The following is a 9047-nucleotide window of genomic DNA, read 5'->3' on the forward strand; positions in this document are numbered from 1 at the left end:
TGCAAAGAGCCCAAATGTCCACCGACAGATGAATGGATAAAGAAGATGTGGCATATATATACACACACACACACACACAATGGAGTATTCCTCGGCAATGAAAAAGAATGAAATCTGGCCATTTGCAACTATGTGTGGAACTAGAGGGTATTCAGGGTAGTCAGAGAAGTATTGTGTATTCAGGGTAGAGGGTAGTCAGAGAAAGACAAATATCATATGACTTCATTCATATGAGGAATTTAAGATACAAAAGAGATGAACTTAAGGGAAGGGAAGCAAAAATAATATAAAAACAGGGAGGGGGACAAAACATAAGAGACTCTTAAATATAGAAAACAAGCAGAGGGCGGCTGGAGGGGTTGTGGGAGTGGGGGATGGGCTAAATGGGTAAGGGGCATGAGGGAATTTACTCCTGAAATCATTGTTGCACTATATGCTAACTAGCTTGGATGTAAATTATAAAAAAAATTAAAATTAAAAAAATTTATGTGATGGAGAATGTATCATTGAAGAGCAAACATTTTTGAGATTTTTTTGGATCTGTTTTAAAACTGCAGTTTGGCAGATTCATATGTTTACACTGTGCTGTGTCCCACCCAACTTGTAAATATTTGATAAATGTTACCTTTTAATTCCTGATAACATTATGAAAGTGTTAGGAAATGTTGTGGCCGATAACCTCTTCCTGAGCCTAAGATTCACATTTACCATGTAGTTATTGATTGACTAGAACAAAATGATTTTGTTTTCAGGGAAACAGAGTCTCTCAGAGCCACATTCAAACTTTCCCTTCATTTAGTTGTATGTTTTCCAAGGACAGAGATAAGATTTTTTCCCCATTCTGCTTCTCAAGCAGGTCAACCTAGATCTAGTAAGACTAAATATTTATGGACATATGTGAGTATGCAATTCCCTAATGAAAAATGTGTGATAATATGTCAAAATGAAAGATTTTTGAGACAGTAATGCTGACTGTATGAGTTGGGCATTTACTTAAGCGGCGTTGCTGGGAAGCAGATACCTGGCCCTCCATCAAATAAAGCTTTCTCTAATAAAAAAAATAATGGGAAAATGCTGGAAAAGTTTCAAGAAGATTGTAGAGGGATTTAAAATCAAATTTTAAATAACATTACTGTGGGGGCGCCTGGGTGGCTCAGTCAGGTAAGCATCCGACTTCGGCTCAGGTCATGATCTCACAGTCCGTGAGTTCGAGCCCCGCGTCGGGCTCTGGGCTGACAGCTCGGAGCCTGGAGCCTGCTTCAGATTCTGTGTCTCCCTCTCTCTGACCCTCCCCCATTCATGCTCTGTCTCTCTCTGTCTCAAAAATAAATAAACATTTAAAAAAATAAAAAAAATAACCTTACTGTGCAGAGACATCTTGACACGTGAGGTCAAAGAACATTTGGTAATATTTTAAAATTTGGACACTTCATTATCAGAGATTTTATCTCATTTGATTTTTTTTTACTACTGCATTAAAATATTATTTACCCTAGTAACTGAATTGTGTGCCTCCTTAACTTTTGCACCCAAGATCAGTGCTCACTCATCTCGCTTTGTCCTTGTTAGGTCCCAAAGGCTTTCAGGGTTCTCTGGCCTCCATTCTAAAACTATTAGGAAGAGAGAGTTGGAGGTGGAACCATGTGGAATTTTAGGTAAGGGGGGCTTCTTGGTGTAAATGAAGGTGCTCAGGGAAAAAAGAGAATGAAGCCATATTATTTCCCCAAGAAGATAATTAAGCTTAAAGGAATTAAAGGCCTAGAAATTACTAGTTTGTGGGTTAGTGCCACATGCATAAAACGTTAAAATTTGGGTTACTTGTGGAACCATAGCAGTTCAAATATATCTACGTATGATATAATCATTAAAATAAAATAATTTATACTCCAGATTTGGTGATATCTTTAATAGATTGATTCTTGTGGAACTCAGTCTATTCAGAAAGTATGGATCCAGGATATTTTTCAACCTTTACATTTGGTGGATAAAGCTTTTAAAATAACTTCTTGAAATGAATTTGGAAGTGTATTCTGACATTTAATTTACTTTTCAAAGGTCAGGCAGATACATCTCTATTTATCTAAAGGCCCTGAAAACAGGATCTGTTACTACAGGTGTTTGTTTTAAAAAGTAAATATTGAAGCTCTGCCCTTGAAAATGACATTAAAGGAGAGCGTTAGGCACATCCTCAAAGATGCATTAGTGTCTATCTGTTTCCTTGCTATTATCAACTAATCTTACAGAACTCTTTTGAGACCGAAAGTATCCCTATGCTATGGTGGTTTATGAAAGGAGCTTGGGATTTCTCTCTGACATTGCTGCTCTTTTGGTAATGAAACAGCACATGTTGAGTCAGCACCTGAGAGCATTAACCCAAGGTGAAAAAGTGAGGATTTAATATTTAGTACTTACTGTTTTAGTTCAGCAATGAACTTGGATGTTTTGGGTAGTTGAAAACACATGAGAACTTTCTGGTGGAAAGATGAGAACTGGAACAACAGAATCTGCTACTAACTGGGAGCTTCCACTCACTCACTTAACCTCTGATCCTCAGCCTCCTCACCTGTAAATGGGGGGATCACAATACTTCCAGAATGCAAAAGTTTTTATTAAAAAGCATAACTAATAAACACGCTGAAGTTGGTGCGTTACCACTGAAGTTATCCTTGGGGCTTCGTCTACAAATCTCCCCATGTTTCCCACTCCACCTTTTCCCCCTGCCTCACACAGTGAAATTATAGGGAAGAAGTGTACTGCCTTGCTTGGACTGAATGTTTGTGTCCCCCAGAAATTCATACTGTGAAATTGTAGGGGATGATACTAGGAGGTGGGATTTGGGGAGGTGATGATTGGGATATAAGCGCCCTTATAAAAGAGGTCTCGAGGGGCGCCTGGGTGGCGCAGTCGGTTGGGCGTCCGACTTCAGCCGGGTCACGATCTCGCGGTCCGTGAGTTCGAGCCCCGCGTCAGGCTCTGGGCTGACGGCTCGGAGCCTGGAGCCTGTTTCCGATTCTGTGTCTCCCTCTCTCTCTGCCCCTCCCCCGTTCATGCTCTGTCTCTCTCTGTCCCAAAAATAAATAATAAAAAATGTTGAAAAAAAAAAAAAAAAAAAAAAAAAAAAAAAAAAAAGAGGTCTCGAGCTCCATTGCTGCTTCTGCCATGTGAGGTCACAGGGAAGACGCCACGAAGAAAGGGGATTCTCTCTAGACACGAATCTGCTGGTGTCCTCATCCGGACTTCCCAGCCTCAGAACTGTGAGGAACAAGTGTCTGTCCTCACAAGCCATCCAGTGTATCCTGTACTGTGATAACAGCCTGACTGGACTAAGACAAATACTCCTCCATCTTTTTTTTTTTTTTTTTTGACATTATTCACCAAAAAATCGAATCCATGAGAAAACCAGCCATTTAGCAGTGCATGCGGCACTTCTGTCAGCAGCAGTTACACAAATGTTACCTGCATTGACATCTGTAGCAGCCAAACTGCCTCAAGTTAAAACAATTTGAAGGGCAGCCCAGCTCCTTAGCTCCTTGTGTGATCACTTGTGGGTTTTGTTGCTAGTGCATTGCAGTCCAACTTCTCCCTCTGCCCAGAGCACCTGCCTTCACTCCCTCACAGGTGTTGTTCCTGAGGGCAGTTCCCAGTCCTCATGCAAATCTCAGTGTGTGTCCTGGGAGGACCCAAAGTAAAACACCTTATGAAATGATTTCGATTAAAGCAGCCTGGTGTTCAGTGGCAGAACAGCACTAGACCAGAACCGGCTGAGGGCAGAGTTTCGTGGGATGGGTGTTGACTAGGGCCCTTGGTGACCCACACACCCCAAGCACTGTGAGGGAATTGGGTCCGAGTGGGCACTGGAAATATGTGGGAGTATTTTCCCTTGTCACAATATGTCAGATGGGAAGAACCAGTTTTTTTCTCACAAGAAAAAAAACTGTTGCAGAAACAAAAGGTGTAAAAAGAAATAAACTGTAAACCTTATTTCCCGTACTAGCCTCTTGTTCAGGTTTCGTCTCCCATGCACTCTTTGGTATCTTCAGCTACTCGTGGGTTCTTTTTGTATTTGTCTCTAATTTATAGATGTGTGAAAGATGGGCTGAAGGGGCTTTATGCCATCATCCTGGAACAAGAACTAGAGTGATAGAGTTTTGATCTCTGGGTATTAAATGAGGTTTGGGGGGCGCCTTGGTGGCGCAGTCGGTTAAGCGTCCGACTTCAGCCAGGTCACGATCTCGCGGTCCGTGAGTTCGAGCCCCGCGTCAGGCTCTGGGCTGATGGCTCGGAGCCTGGAGCCTGTTTCCGATTCTGTGTCTCCCTCTCTCTCTGCCCCTCCCCCGTTCATGCTCTGTCTCTCTCTGTCCCAAAAATAAATAAAAATAAAAAATGTTGAAAAAAAAAAATTTAAAAAAATAAATAAATAAATAAATAAATGGGGTTTGGGCAAACTATGATGTGTATTAAGCTCCTCTGGAAACAATGCATCTCAGATGAAGTCACGACTTCCCTGGTAGGGTTCTCACTGTTCCAGTATTTGTAATACAGTTGTAGAGAAAAACAACCACCTGCTCCTTGGAAAACTGGCCAATCTTAGGTTCATTGCTTCCCTTTTCCTTTATGCCTGCTCTTTCCAGATAACAAGTGTACTGCATTTAAACCTCATCTCAGTCCCCCTTTAGGTAAAATTCCAGATAGAAAAGAGTCCTCATTTAACATCTGTCATTCAACTCTATTGAAATGAGAGTAATAGGGGTAAAATCGGCATCTTGGCAGTGTAAGTTGTTCATTTTTGTCTCCCCTTCAGTTTGCGTCTAACTGGACATCCATGACTGAATAAAAGTGTCTCTACCCAGCATACAAGGATACAGTGTGATCCATCCATCCTCATTCCAAAGCAGGTGGATTGAGAAGCAGAGAGGCTATGGGGCCAAGGGAGGTGCAACAGCAGGAGCGGCAGTGCTGGTACCGGCAGAGGAGGCACAGGAGGTGGAAAGCACAGGTGGTAAGTGAAGTCCTCCCGACTGCTCAGGTGCAGCTGGAGCCTGTTGCTCTTCAGCAGCACCTGGGTTTCCCGGAAGAGAACTCTGCGACTGGGACAAAGGACGGAAAGGGAAGAAGGCAGAGAAAGAGAATTGAAGGCAGAGAAAGAGAATTGAAGGAAGAAGTGTTCTGCTGTCTGCCTTGGTATTTCAGGAAGAGGTCTGGGACTTCTGAGACTCCTCCCACCCACTCTAGAGTCCTTGGGCACACCCAAAGACCCAAGGGCTAAGCCCACAATTCCCTTGCTGCTGTGCTACCAGATTTTTTTGTTTTTGTTTTTAATGTCAGCTCTATTTGGTGTGCTCCTAAATTTCGTGGAGGATCAGCTCCTTTAGGAGAAAGAAAATCTTGTGCTATGTCATGAGATCTTCTGTGAAACAAAAATAAAGTTTCTGATTGCCAATCTGTTTAACTGTTACAGTGAATGTAAGCAAAGCCTTTTCTACATAAGAAAGGTATTCAAGCCTTCAAGTGAGATGAGAAAGGCACATTTCATCCACGGTGAAAAATCATAGTTATATGGTATCACACAGAAAAATGACAATTCTCCAGCATCCAAATTCAAAGACAAAGAATATTGTAATCTTACTGATATACATAGCAAAACAGCTTTTATGAATTAATTCAATGAGCACAAGAAAATTTAGAAGGCAGTTTTGTCAACTCAGGCATAAAAAAAAAATGAACAGAAGGAGTACTTTACTAAAGGGAATGAACGTATAAAAAAGAACCAAAAAATTTATGGAGCTTACGTACTCAGTGAATGAGATGAAAAAAATGCATTAAGAAGCATTGGAAATATACCAGGTCAGATGGAAGCAGGAATAAGCTATCTTGTGGACTGGAATTTAGAAATGATTCAAGTGATAGGAGGGGAACTAAGATTTCAAACAAGTGAAGAAACACTGTGTAAGTAATCAGCTATTAGAAAAGGCAATATAAGAATAATGATTATACCAGAAGGAGAAGAAAGAATGGGAGCAGACTCTATGTAAAGAAATAATTGCTGAGATCTTCCCAAATGGGGAAGGAACTTAACATACGAGTCCACAGAGCTAATAGAACGCTTTATTATGTCAGTGCAAAAAGACTTTCTCAGTGGCAAATTATAATGAGTGTCAATGAGTATCAATCAATGCTAAAGAATTCTTAAAGTAGGGGAAAAAAAGAATTAGCCCACAAAGGACCTTCCCCCCAAGTTAAGATATCAGCAGATTTCTCAGCAGGAACTCTACAGGCCAGTAGACAATAGAGTGACATACTCAAAGTATTGAAAGACAGAAATGTCAGACATGAATACTGTATCCGCCAAAGGTGTTCATTTGAACACCTGAAGGAAAATAAGGACTTCCCCAGACACACAGAAGATGAGGGAGTTTATTACCCCTACACTTGCCTTGAAAGAAATACAGAAAGAGCTTATCAAGATGAAATGAAAAGACACTAGTGACATACAAAAAATAAAATCACACAAAACATGATAAAGGTGATATAGAGTCAAAATTAGAAAATTAACTCTAAGAATAGTCTTTTAATTAATTATAGAATAAATATTAAAGGAATAGAGCATTAAAAATAACAATAGGTGTGCTGGGGTGACTCAGTCAGTTAAGTGTCCAACTGCGGTTCAGGTCATCATCCATGGTTCTTGAGTTCCAACCTCATATTGGGCTCCATGCTGACAGCTCAGACTGAACCTGGATTCTGTCTCTCTCTCTCTCAGATTCTATCTCTCTCTTTCTCTCTCTCTGCCCTCCCAGCCCAGCTCACACTGTCTCTCTCTCTCAAAATAAATAAACATTAAAAAAAAATAACAATAGGTGCTACAATTGGGTAACAAATTCACGGCATAATAAAAGGCAATTTGTTAAATCAAGAACATAAAAGGGGAGAAGTAAAAGTGTGGAACCATTGTAGGTAAATGGATATGATTTGGTAGCAGCAGAAAAAGACTAGCATTTTTATGCTAGCCTCAAAATAATCATAAAGCAAAAATCTAGATCTGACACAAATGAATATGAGCTGCTAGCAACAGGAAAAGGCCTAGCATGTTTTAGTAAGTCTCAAGGTAACCATTATAAAAGATCTAGAGCAGACACAAAACATTAAAAAAAGGAAGATTGAGCAAATCATGGTAAAAAACACCAATTTAGAAAGGTATACAGTATGAAAAATAAACGATATAGATAGTAAATAACCAGAAAGTGAAAGATAAAGAGCACTACTAATCCTTACTTATTAATAATCACCCTAATTATAAATGGATGAACTTACCAATCATAAGGCATACAGTGGCTGGATGGATCAAAAAACAAGACCATCTCCTACAGGAGACTTATATCAGCTCTAAAGACACACATAAGCTCAACGTGAAGGGATAGGAAGATGACTTTCTAAGCAACTGAAAACCAAAAAAGGGTAGACACAGCCTGCCATTTTATAGCAAATGAAATAGATTTGAAGTAAAAAATGGTAACAAAAGATAAGAAGGTCATTATATAATGATAAAAGGGTCAGTACAATGAAAATATATAAAAACCCAAAGTATTTTATTCCCAACATTCAAGCGCTGAAATCTAATAAGCAAATACTAAGAGATCTTAAGGGAGAAATGTATAGCAATCCAGTAACCGTAAAGAATTTACCCCACCATCATCAATAGATACATCACCCAGACAAAAATCAACAAGGAAACATTGCAATGGAAAATACCTTAGGAGAAATGGACCTAAGAGACATCTATAGAACATTCCATCTGATATCTGTGAGGTGCACATTCATCTCATTATTCTGCATGGTAGATTATATAATGTGACACAAAACAAATCTTAGCAAATTTCAGATTATCTTCTCTATGTACGAAACTGATAATAGAAAGTGACAAGACCCACAAATATGTGCAAACTGAATAATGCATCTCTGAACAACCAATAGGTCAGAAATAAATCAAAAGGAAAATAAAACATTATCTCTAAATAAGTGCAATGAAAATGCAACATATCATTTTTTTTAAAAAAAAACAACATATCAAATCTTGTGGGGTGCAGGAAAAACATACTGAATGGAAATTTAATAACAATAATCACATATCAAAGGTTAGAAAGGCATCAAATAAACTACTGACTTTTACAGCTTGAGGAACTAGAGAAGAACAAGTTAAGAGCCAAGTTAGCAGAAGGAAGGAAATAATAGAAATCAAAGATCAGAACAGAAAAAAATGAAATGGAGTTCAGGAAAACAATAAAAAGAAATAACAAAACTAAGATCTGGTTCCTTGAAAAGATCAACCAAATTGACAAAACTTGACTAGCTAAGACAAAAGAGAGATGACTCAAATAAAATTAGGAATAAAAGAGGAGGCATTACAGTTTACACTACATCAATATATAGGAGCATAAGAGACTACTGTGAACAATTGCATGCCAACAAGTAGTTATTTATAGTATCTTGAGGAACCTCCATACTGTTTTCCAGAGTGAATGCACAAGTATGCATTTCCATCAACAGTATGAGACGGTTCCCTCTATCTCCATCCTTGCCAACATCTGTTGTTTCCTGTGTTGTTAATATAGTTATTATGACAGGTGTGAGGTGATATCTCATTGTAGTTATGATTTGTATCTCCCTGATTATGTGTGATGTTGAGCATCTTTTTATGTGTCTGTTACCCATCTGGATGTCTTCTTTGGAAAAATGTCTACTCATGTCTTCTGCCCATTTCTTAACTGGGTTATTTGTTCTTTGGGTGTTGAGTTTGATAAATTCTTTATAGATTTTGGATACTAACCCCTTATCAGATATGCCATTTGCAAATATCTTCTCCCATTCCGTAGACTGCCTTTAGTTTTGTTGATTCTTTCCTGCTAAACGCTCTGCCAAAGCCTTTATCTTGGTGAACTCCAAATTGTTCATTTTTTCTTGTTTCTCTTGCCTCCAGGTATGTATTTAGTAAGAAGTTGCTAAGGTTGAGATTAAAAAGTTTGCTATATGTGTTCTCCTCTAGAATTTTG

The 9047-nt window shown here is 39.0% G+C and overlaps 1 long non-coding RNA gene across 1 annotated transcript; it reads left to right on the forward strand.

Annotated features, from left to right (window-relative positions):
- The first annotated feature begins 789 nt into the window (after positions 1-789).
- LOC131514746 (uncharacterized) lies at positions 790-5434 on the forward strand. The gene is made up of 3 exons (XR_009263255.1): positions 790-897; positions 1570-1655; positions 5054-5434. It is a non-coding gene; the product is annotated as an uncharacterized LOC131514746 (long non-coding RNA).
- Positions 5435-9047: the final 3613 nt, after the last annotated feature.

This window comes from Neofelis nebulosa, chromosome 6, assembly GCF_028018385.1.
Source record: "Neofelis nebulosa isolate mNeoNeb1 chromosome 6, mNeoNeb1.pri, whole genome shotgun sequence".
NCBI lineage: Eukaryota > Metazoa > Chordata > Mammalia > Carnivora > Felidae > Neofelis > Neofelis nebulosa.